General features: G+C 41.1%; 1 long non-coding RNA gene across 3 annotated transcripts; it reads left to right on the forward strand.

The window, feature by feature from the left end:
* Positions 1-361: 361 nt before the first annotated feature.
* Positions 362-7,130, forward strand: LOC307042160. 3 transcript variants are annotated; one of them, XR_013809024.1, is made up of 4 exons: positions 362-504; positions 3,461-4,017; positions 4,348-6,917; positions 7,011-7,130. It is a non-coding gene; the product is annotated as an uncharacterized lncRNA (long non-coding RNA). The 3 variants fall into 3 exon arrangements; XR_013809025.1 differs by having other exon boundaries at positions 3,461-3,551; positions 3,936-6,917; XR_013809023.1 differs by having other exon boundaries at positions 3,461-6,917.
* The last annotated feature ends 4,693 nt before the right edge of the window (positions 7,131-11,823 follow it).

Below are 11,823 nucleotides of genomic sequence, written 5' to 3' on the forward strand. Positions count from 1 at the left end.
GCAGAGCTCCCCTGTCTGAATTATTATTTGACGGTTATTGCTGCTCCTGCTGTGCATAATCTGTGTAATATGGAGCCAATAAATTCCACATTGTTGGTAAAATAATATTTTGGCCTGACCGGAATGCTTTTAATGTAGCCCCGGACAATTCTACCTCAATAATATAATACATTAACCTCATCAAGACACTAGAGAGGACGGCAGGACTGTAATTTCCCGTGTTCAGTGAATGCAACAGAGGCAAGACACCAGACGATTCAGAGAGTTGCATGGAAATAAAAGTGTGCTTCTGTCATTCAAGCTCGGCCCTGTGTGTGTGCGCGCGGAAATAGCGCATTTAGTGTGTGTGAGAGAGGGAGAGAGGAAGAGAGAGAGAGGGACCGGTGCCAGCAGAAGGGAACGTGTTGTTAGCATCTGGTTAGCTAGCTGCGCTAACGGACATACGGAATTGTTTGTTCCACAACAAGCTGGAGGAGAGCTCTCCTCTCAGACTGAGAGGCTCAGGTGAGCTAAAGGACTCTCTGAGTGTTTAGATAGTTAACTTTAGTCTAAGTTATCTCAGTGGGTCTCAAACGGTTTGGTCACAAATTATTCAAAATATTATTTCCGCGGCACACCTTCATATGATCATTATAGTTATGAAAAACATAAGAGAATAAAGGAAAAATAGATATGAAATACTATATGGCAGTAAAACAAGAATAGAGTTTGAAAGGGGAGTGATTTTTAAAATACCCATAAAGAAAAAGAACATCTGCTTACAGTTGTGTTTCATCTGGGTGTTGAGAGATCCATAGATCTCTTAATGTTGCTCTCAAAGTGCACCAGATTGATGCTTTTAACTTCAATATTTTAAAAAAATCTTCCCGGGGGAGCATCCCCCCGGACCCCCTAGAGGAGGTGGGGTCCGCTCCCCACTCGTAAAAAATAGTACTTTACCCCTGCCTATATGCCGTGAGCTGATTATCGAGCCTTCATTGTAACAGTCGCGGGTGTACTGTGTGTTTGCGTGTGGGGAGTGCTTTTGTGCATGCTCTATAGTGCCCGTAAAGTGTTCACTGGAGTCCAGCACCTCAGCACCCCCACTCAAAATACCTTCCCGAGCCTCTGATGGTATATATTTAAAAAGTACAAATACTCCATTGTCCATTGAATGATGGAAAATAATATACAGTTTATATTATATATACAGACATACACATATATATGAATATATTCACATATATATATGCATATGCAGTGACAACTGGACCTTCTGTAGACACACACAGACCCTCCGCCGCCGCGCCTCCGAATTGTCGTCTTTTCAGTGAATTGTCATCTTGAAAAGGATAATCGCAACAATTCCGCAACAACATCAACTTCACCTGTTGTACCTGCCATTTCAACGTTAAAAACAATACAACGTCATATGAATTGCTTCGTGGCATTTATCTAGATCCTCTGTCTCGAGCCAGTGAACTACCGGGCCTTCTAGAATACCCTGGAACCGAGGGAAACTCTGAAAGAATGCGCCCATTGGCTACATATCAATATATGATTGGTTGATCAAACTGTCAATCCAAAGGTACGTTCTCAGTCAGTGCAACGGCCAGGTTATTCTACCAAGAGGCGTGTTCACACCGCAGTACTTTTCCCAGTTTAATTCCGATATAGTTCCGAAATGTTGCGTTCACACCAAAAAAATTCGGAACTAAAATGAGTTCATGAGATATTTTTTACCCCCTTTTCCGTCCCTGCTAGAGAGCAGGTACTTTCGTGGGAGAAAAAGGTTCCTATTTCTGATTTGGCTGGGCGGATTGCAAACCACGCCCCGTAAAGCTCCCAAAAAGTTTTGAGAAGCCGCCATTTTATTATCCTTGCATTAGCATTAGCATTATTAGCATTAGCCCAGCGCACAAACGCAGAGAGACTAACTTATGGCAACACAAAAGAAAACATGGGAGCGGTGGAGAAGGCTTCAGTAGAAGCTGCTGGGTGTCCCGGCAGCTTCTACTGAAGCCAGTCCCCAACTCCATGGACTTCCGGCCGGGGACTTCGGGAGGCAGTATAGGCCGTGAAGTTGTTTGCGGCCTGCCAGTAAACCCAAAGCAGAAGAAGAAGAAGTGACGTCAGCGGCTTCATTTGCCTAATCCTACCTCAGGGACTTATTCCGGTGTGAACGCAATCTGTACTTAGTTCATGAGAGCTAAAGAGTTCTTGGGGTTTCACCAAGTAGAGGCTTGGCGTAAGTGTCAGCACCAGGGGCGGACTGGCCATTGGGAATACCGGGAGTTTTCCCAGTGGGCCGGTGTTGTGCGTGGGCCGGAGGGCTGGAAAAAATAAATAATAGTAATAATAATATTTTATTTTTTTTGCCTAAATCCTACCGGCCCACATTTGTAAGTGTTCCGGCCACTCCCTTTTTTTTTTTTTTGCCTAAATCCTACCGGCCCACAATTGTAAGTGTTCCGGTGTTCCGGCTGTGTATACAGTATACAGTATTGTAGCGAGCCCTGGGTTCAGAGGGAGGGGCTTGCATAGGGGAGGGGGGGGGGTTGGCAGGGAAACGTGTTTCAGGGGGAGTGGCTGCACCCGTATGATAGAAAAGGGGGAAGTGACGTCTGACTCAGAGGTCGCACGGCTGTGGAGAAGAATGTGTTGCACACATTCTGTTACTCCTAGGCTAGAGCTAGCAGGTTTAGTGTTTTGGGTGCAGTCACTTTTGCCTCCACTTGCTGTTCAAATAAATGTTGAAAGAAAAAGCACATCTGTTTTCAGTTCTGTTTCATATGGGTGTTGAGAGATGTATCCATAGATGTAGTCCCTAATTTTGCTCTCAAAGTGCCCCAGATTGATGCATTTAACTTCAACATAAAGAATCTACCCGGGGGAGCATGCCCCCGGAACTCCCTAATAATAATAAATGGGATTTATATAGCGCTTTTCTAGACCCAAAGACGCTTTACATTATGAGTCAGGTCGACAAACAAAACAAGAACAAAAACACAAACAAAAACAAAAACAAAACAAAAACAGAAAAGCAGTCAGGAGGATGTTGGTTTAGAGGGGGGAGGGGCGGGTTTAAGGATAAGCAGAGTTGAAGAGGTGGGTTTGAAGAGGTGGGAACCTCACCTCCCTAGAGGAGGTGAGGTTCACCCCGTCAAATTGTCCCACACACATTGAGGATGCATCCTACGCCCATGTTTTATTCCATGTGTCAAGTCAGGCAAATTTGGTCCAAATGTTATCATGTTGCATCAATGATCTGTTAACATTAAAATCACGAAATATATCCTGGAGCTATTTTGCTCTGGCAACTCAAGGGCTCAGGTAATGTGATTACTATATGAATAATGGTCCAAAATAACATAAAATGCATAGGGTTTTTTGTTAAGTAACATAATATTGTCGCCGGCCGGCAGGCAGATACATGTCGCTCATTAAGTGGGCCTGTCTGTCTGTCACTTTTTTCCCCCAGTCCGCCCCTGGTCAGCACCTGATGAAAATGGAATCTGACGAGGAAGACGCAACTATTTATTTCACCGAAATGGGATGGGCACCGGAACCTGGTATTATTGCAGTGAACAAACACAAGCTCACTCTGCTGCTGACACGCACCTCATCTGCCCCAGTTACTGTACACACAAACCTCTCAAGATGGCACTCGTAGCTACCAACATTCAAATGATCTTCAAGTAACCGCTTGCTCCTGTTTACAGACCTGCTGTGATACTGTCCAGTGTGATAGTGATGCCAAATGACGACTTTATATAACAAAACTAAACTCAAACCAATGCTTTAAATGTACAGATATGATCATAACAGTTCATGAAAAGTACATTTAAGTGTAGCCTTTGACTCCAAGCTGTATAACTGTAAAGACAATTAATGGCTGTATCATCCACAGGATTTGTAATTAAACTCTAAATGTAAGTGTACTTGTGTCTTAACAGCCTGTTCAAGATCAATCCGGACAAGGGGACTAAGGTGGAGAGGAAGGAATAAAAACAAAAACAGCACTTGATAAAGATAAAGGTGTATTCATTAATTACAAATATCGCTGACTTTGAATGGAGAGAGTAGAAACACACACACATAGTCATGTACACACACACACACACACACACACACACACACACACACACACACACACACACACACACACACACACACACACACACAAACACATAACTGGTAGATTTATTTAGTGTTTATAATTGTTATCTTTTGAACAAAATGTTGGAAAATGTTGGATATTGTTACATTTTGAAATGTTTCATTGGCGGTCTATTCTGCTTTATTATTACTTAAAATATATTATATTTATTGTTTTTATTTTTGTGATGTATCACCGATGGCGTACAGAGAGGGGGTCGAAAAACTGATATCTTGGTGCCAGGATAACAACCTCCATCTCAACGTCAGTATAACCAAGGAGCTGATTGTGGATTACAGGAAGTAGCAGAGAAAGGGACAGGCCCCCATCGCCATCAATGGGACTACGGTGGAGAGAGTCAGCAGCTTCAGGTTCCTTGGTGTTCACATCACTGAGGACCTGACTCATCACTGAGGACCTGACATGGTCTCATCACACTAACTCCATCACCAAAACAGCTAGACAGCGGCTCTTTAAAAATAAAAGGTATTAGTCAATGTATTGAACATGTTAGAAACAAAACAAACAATAATAATAATTATAACAAAGACGAGCAAAATAAAAAAACGTTCAAGGTATAAAAAAATGTATTCTCAAAGTTTCTATCATGTTCAAAAGGGGCAAGAAGAAGCTTAAAAACGTTTCTGATCCTACCCCCCCTAGCGTACAATGTTCATGAAAATACAAGTTTAGGTCATCGTCATCAGCATCCGTGATTGGATTCATTCCTTTAAACAAATTATTATTTTGTAGAAAACAACCAACAAGAATAACTTTTACAACAACAAGAAATAGCAAGCATCACATCACAGGTCCTGCTCAGAACCATTCAGGATTTGGTTTCTAAATAAGAATTTTAGTTTAGATAAAGTTGCACAGTATTTCAGCTCATCATTACAGTTATTCCACAGATGAACACCTTCTGTTGTGATGCAATGAAGTTTGGAATTTGTTCGTATGGTTGGTTTAAAAAAATATGCAGTTTCCTCCCAACATGTGTATGTTTTCTCTCTGTGTGAAAAGTCCCTGGACATTATGAGGTAATTGTTCTGCAGGCTGAGGAGGTTCAACATGGACTCCAGGATACTCTGCATCTTCTACAGGTGCACCATAGAGAGTATCCTGACTGGCTGCATCACGGCCTGGTACGGCAGTGCAATCATATTCCATTTACTTGCATATATTTATACAATATATATAATTCTATGCAATTCTTCTTGCACTATTTCTATTCAGTTTTTCTTTGCAATGATTAAATACTGATGCTAATGTACAAATGAAAATAAAGCCTTGAATCTTGAATGTACGGTATTTTTTAAAATAACAACAGTAATCTTCTGTCTTTAAGCTTTTTTTATCATTTAAAAAAACATTTATTCAGTTTTTTTTAGAGGTGTATGACTCTATTCTAACAATTAATATATGTTAAAAGAAAAAGATTCCATGGAATTCTAAAAACATTTATTGTAAAATCACAGATTATCTTGGTAAAAAATGTGATATTTAATGTAAACTAAGGCTTTTGCAAAGTAAAATTACGTTCTTTTCTTTGTGTTTTAATGATGGGGTAGGTAAGTTTGAGAAACCGGCTCGAGATACACTTTTTGTTATATTCCATGGAATGCTCTTAACATCCCGATAGCAATGAATATCTTAAGCGCTTTGACAAAAAAATCCATAAAAAGATTTAATCTGTGGAAGCCGTAGTACTGTAAAAAGCAAGACCAATCATCTGAGCCGGCCCGGCTAAAATAACTGGATGGCCTACCTGCCTGTCAGCCTTCCATCTGTGCACAAACTTATCTCGTGCCCTCATTGGTCATGTGCACGTTTGTGTGTGTTGGAGGAGGGGCTCTGTAAGGAAGTGCCAGATTTTTTCCGGCTGTGTATTTTCAAATTCTAGCTCACTCGAGCTGGTTTCTCCAAAATTACCTACCCCACCTTCAATGGTAAATTGTCTTAGATATACAGTACTTTTTCGTAATAATAAAAGTAATTTTCCGTACTTTAACTTTTGTTCATAATTTTTTTAAGATAATTATTCAGTTTTCCGGTGTATGACTCTATTCTAACAAATAATATATGTTAAAATAAAAATATGTCATGTTCAATTACAGTAATAGAGGTTACTGGTGGTAAGGTGAGTTACTTTTTTTTTTACATGTTACCTCTGTATTTTATTTTACAGTTTTTTTCCTATTTTTAACGGACATTTTCTGGCACCCCAGTCGCCAGAATATCTCCGGTTTCAGAGTGTAGATGAGTTCAAGATACATTTGGTTTAAACGTGTTTGTTTGAAGCATACAAAATATTTATATATCTTATAGGCATTACACACAGTCTGCTCTAATTTTACACTGCATCAAGTAGTATGTCTATTTTAGTAGCACCTTCCAACTGGAGAATGTCTCAGTGACAATAAACAAGATAGACAAAATACAGACTGAAAGATTATCATTTTACTTTGAAATAAAGGAATTCTGTATAGTTGTAGTATCTGTAACATTTGTGGTGGCATTGGTAGATGCATCAACACGGCTTGATGGCATTATAAGTGCATTAAAAATCTAGATGTTGATTGTATCTGAATAAATAACTAAGTTATCCCATTTTATAATTTAATTAAAAAATGTATATAAACATAAGTTGAAGTTAAAATGTGCAATAAGTCCTGCGGACACAGCGTCTTTTGCATAGGAACGTCGCAGGACGTCTTCAACTGCACAGCGACCCTCTGAAGACTCAGGCTCTTGCTGAAGACATCTGCCCAAACATCTGGTATGGAAACTACATCCCTTTGACGCTTCGTCCCACCCCTCCATCCCATTAACCATTCTATTTATTCTGGTGCATTCTTTTTGTCTTTTCTAGTTACAGTCTGGGTGCTCATATTCTGATTGGTTAGAATCAGTCCTGAAAAATGGACCCCCACCCATATTCTACCTCTGCATGGACTTCAGTTGATCCTCCGGACCAGCCTGAAAGAGGGAATCAAGGTTTTCTTTACCATAACTTCTGTTATCGACATAAACCGCCTCCAGTAATGCTTATTGATTGGCTTGTTTTTCACTTTTCATTGTAACACAAACTTCAATAAATACTACATTCCTGGAACGGTGTAAACTTCATTGCTATTGCTAATATTAATCACTTCCATACATTCACCTTCATATTTGACCAAAACCCTCCTCTCTGAAACCTCTTCTCTTTCTTCATTTCCTTTTTCTCCATCCTAAACTATTAAAGAAAGTGGTGCCTACTCACTCCACCCTGCATATCCCCCTTTCTCCTATTGTATAAACATACGATTGACTAAAAAAAGATATCATTTGTTTGGCTTGGTGCAGTCCCCGAGCGCGTTGTTTTAGCCCTGCGTAAAACACAGAGAGTGTTTGTTGGCGTTAACTAGCACACGTGTCGAAAATAAACCCTCGCTCGACAACGCTCCATTAATAACACGCCTTCGCTTTGTTGCCCGCTTGTTTCTGCTGCTGCTGCGTTTTGTTACTCCACTGTATTACTTTCCCTGTCTTTTGTTTGTGTGTGTGCTCGTTTGTATACAGGATGCTTAAGTGTCTGTCTTGTTACTTGTAGTGTGTATAAAGAGATGTAAACAGATAAGAAAACACAAAAACACTCGTATTAATCAGAAGATGATCAGATTGCAAACTTAAATTCTGGAAAAGAATAGTGTGTGTGCATCATAATGAGTGTGTGTGGGAGGGAAAACTACAAGAACACTATCAAACCAACAAAGAGCACACTAGATATTGCAGTAAAGTGTGTGTGTTTGTGTGTGTGTGTGTGTGTGTGTGTGTGTGTGTGTGTGTGTGTGTGTGTGTGTGTGTGTGTGTGTGTGTGTGTGTGTGTGTGTGTGTGTGTGTGTGTGTGGCCTAGCATTACTATACTTGTGGGGACCTAAATCTGTTTACACAGTCACGTGTGGGGACTCGCTTCCCTTATGGGGACAAATTGGAGAAAATTAGGGGAATCATTAATTTTAGGATGAAGACTTGGTTAGGTTTAGGATTAGGGTTAGGGTAAGGGTAATGTTAAGGTTAAGGGTTAGGGTTAGGCATGTGTTGGTTATGGTTAAGGTCAGGATAAGTCAGGAAATGCATGTAAGTCAATGTAATGTCCCCTGAAGTGATGTAGACATGGTATGTGTGTGTGTGTGTGTGTGTGTGTGTGTGTGTGTGTGTGTGTGTGTGTGTGTGTGTGTGTGTGTGTGTGTGTGTGTGTGTGTGTGTGTGTGTGTGTGTGTGTGTGTGTGTGTGTGTGTGTGTGTGTGTGAGTGTTAACCCCAGCTGTATTATGGCTAGCGAAAAACTCCCAGAATGTCACATAAAACAAATAACCTTCACACGCCTACCATCCCCCTGCATAAAGAGATGGGAAAAAAAGTTTTGCTCTCACGAATATGCAAATATATCACAGAGGAGTCCGCGCTTGTTTGAAGAAGTGCCGTTTTTGTTTCCAGCAATTACTAGAACAAACAACTCTCTTTCTCTCTCCATTGCTTTGTCCTCACCCTCCCTGCATGGATTAAGATAGAAATTGAAGGAATTCATATTGTAATGATATATAGTCAGATGGATGTATTTTGAACAATTTAAAGAATGAAATGGTCAGTTTCAGAATTGTTTGCCCATCCAAATATGATCTCATTTAAAGTTTTTCAGTAAAGAAACAGGTTTGTTTTTCTTTCCAGGTGAAGCCAAAATGGCCAGACTCTCGAGTACCAAAAAAATCACTATCTGGGCAAATAGAGTATGAGCAGCTGTGTTTTTTTGAAGCCCCGCCTATATCTTCTGCATCATGGGCAGCAGTAACGTGTATTTGTATGTTCCTACAGGGATTAATTATACAAATTATTTAATATACTGTATATACACTGATTTACAGGGGTCTCTCTTGCCAATGGAAGTCAATGGGAACAAATATTTGAAATGATAACGTGGAAAGACACGGAAGTTAAAGTACAACCATTTAGCCTATTCGAAGATTTGCTTCAATGCCCGGCTGACTTCCTGGGGGTTGGGCTAACCCAGCAATAGAACTGATGGCTCCATCCTGGTTCAAGCTGTTGCACTTGAGGGGTGAACAGCAAGACAAAGCTCAGGATTTTGTTAAGACGAGAAGAGACAGACTATCTGCCTCAATGATGCTCGGTGCTTAAAGGGGATGGACCATGTTTCCCTGATGTCTCATTTTACAATGTTTAAGATGCTGGCCATATTATCTGCCCAAATAATTCCCAAGTATGTTGCTGACTAGTTACAGTTTAAACCCACTGATAAACCAGGACTGCAAAGACAGTACATTGGTCAAATCATTGAATATAATAAAGTGGGCCAGAATGGATCTTTGTGTTTCATCTGAATGCACCACGCCAAAAACATTCAGATCCTCAGTGGTGTTGTTTGTGATCTTGGCCCTATCCGTCAAAAATACAATCCAAACTTCATTTCCCAGTTAAGACACCTCAGTCTTCATATGTTGATAAACAGCAGCGAGGTGAGGGGGCGAGGGGATGTGTCCTGTCATATTTTATGAGGAGCTGAGAGAAGAGGGCATCTGTCCGCCCTGCACAGGCTTCTCCTCAAATATTAATAATGATAACGAGCAAAGGGCTGACCAGGGCCCGGGGCCCACAGCTTATTAGAATAACCCCTGCAACTCCACGTCTCACACACACACACACACACACACACACACACACACACACACACACACACACACACACACACACACACACACACACACACACACACACACACACACTAATACACACACACACACACACACACACACACACACACACACACACACACACACACACACACACACACAAACACAAGTGAATATGGACATGAACTTTTGCACATGACAATATGACAGGCAATATGCACACATATGCACACAGAAATGCATGCAAGCCAACAAAGACATATTATTCAGAAGATGGATAATGTGAGAATATGCATACACACACACACACACACACACACACACACACACACACACACACACACACACACACACACACACACACACACACACACACACACACACACATGGGACAGACATGCAAATGGGCACCCATTGGGACTGAGAAGAGGATTCCCCCCTGGCCAAAGAGCCCATACTCTCCATCACCCTACCCCCCGCTATACCCTTCTGACCCATGTCACACACAATCATCCTCCCAGTCCAAGACACACTCAAACTCTCCCTGTCTGTTTCCAACATCAACACAAATTCTTCTGTCTCTCCCACGCACACACACACACACGCACACACACACTCACTCAGACATGGCGGGTGCCCTGCCTCACCCCTGGACCCCGTCGGTCATTAGTATGGAGGCCTGTCTGTGTTTGTTTGGCTTCTAATGGACCATTTAAATGCAGAATATTCACAGCAGACAGGGCCATCCTAGGGGACGGCGCACACGGAGGCCTGAATATGCTCCGGCTCCATTATCCTGGAGGAAGTTATCCTTATTATCATCACACAATGCCACTCTGACTGGCAATGAGTTAGTGCACTCAGGCCCCCGGCTCGCTCTCTCTGCTCTTCATGCACCGCGGTGAACATAGGTTTGACCGCAATAACATACAGAGAATTGTTATCGAATTATGTTTTATACTTTTCTGACAATATTTTGTAATATACAATAATTGACATTGCCATTCTGTCTCAGTAGTGTGCTTATCTTTGGTGAAATTTGGACAGTTCTGTATTTTTTGTAAAACTTCTCGAAAACCTTCTTATCGTAAATAGCTTTTGCTTTTGATCTCCAGTGTATGTTTTTAAAGCTTCATGTGGCTGTGATTATTCTAGAGGTCATAACAGGTCATTTCATACAGTGAAAGCCACGTTTATATTTTGGGGACTATGATCATCACACATGAATGCAATTGCTCGTAAAATCAGCTTTCCAATCCATCATGGGCAACGTCAGATCCCTGGCTAATGGAATGGACAAGCTAACAGCGTCAGCTAGGAGTCAATAGAATATCTGTAGTGTAGTTTAATGTGCTTTAAGAAATAAATTGCTGCTCCAGGATATATCTGACAACATTGTTTGCATAGATGGCTTCCGGACTGTTCGGAAAACGTTTCCATCAAGAACTTTTCCATCAACAAAGTTTCCAACGTTTCCTTTGATGGTTTCCGGACCGTTCAGCTTCACCAACTGTCAGGAAACCGAATCTCTCCCTGGGATTAATAAAGTATTTTGATTGATTTATTAATTGATTGATTGAAGAAGAAATGAGACTCAATAGTACCCATAGAAGCCATTCCCAAATATATATGTTGATTTGAGAAGTCAAGGAACCCCTGGACGTATTGCCGAGTTGGTTTTTATCCAGACAGAATGTAGATTAGATAGATATTGCCTTTTAGAGCATTTATTTTAGATACTTACACTGTTGTCTTTTTTCCAGTGAAACCACACTGCATAGTCAAGTCTTGCGAAGACTTAGTTTGTAGTACGGAATTGGTACTTGGGTTCAGTATATGCAGGGGCGGACTGGGGGGAAAAAGTGGCCCGGGGATTAATTGACAGAAAGGCCCACTTAATGCGCGGCATGTATCGGCTGGCCCGGCGACGAAAGTATGTTACTTAACAAAAAACCTTTTATGCATTTTACGTTATTTTATGTTATTTTGGACC

This window comes from Notothenia rossii, assembly GCF_949606895.1.
Source record: "Notothenia rossii genome assembly, chromosome: 6".
NCBI classification, from domain to species: domain Eukaryota; kingdom Metazoa; phylum Chordata; class Actinopteri; order Perciformes; family Nototheniidae; genus Notothenia; species Notothenia rossii.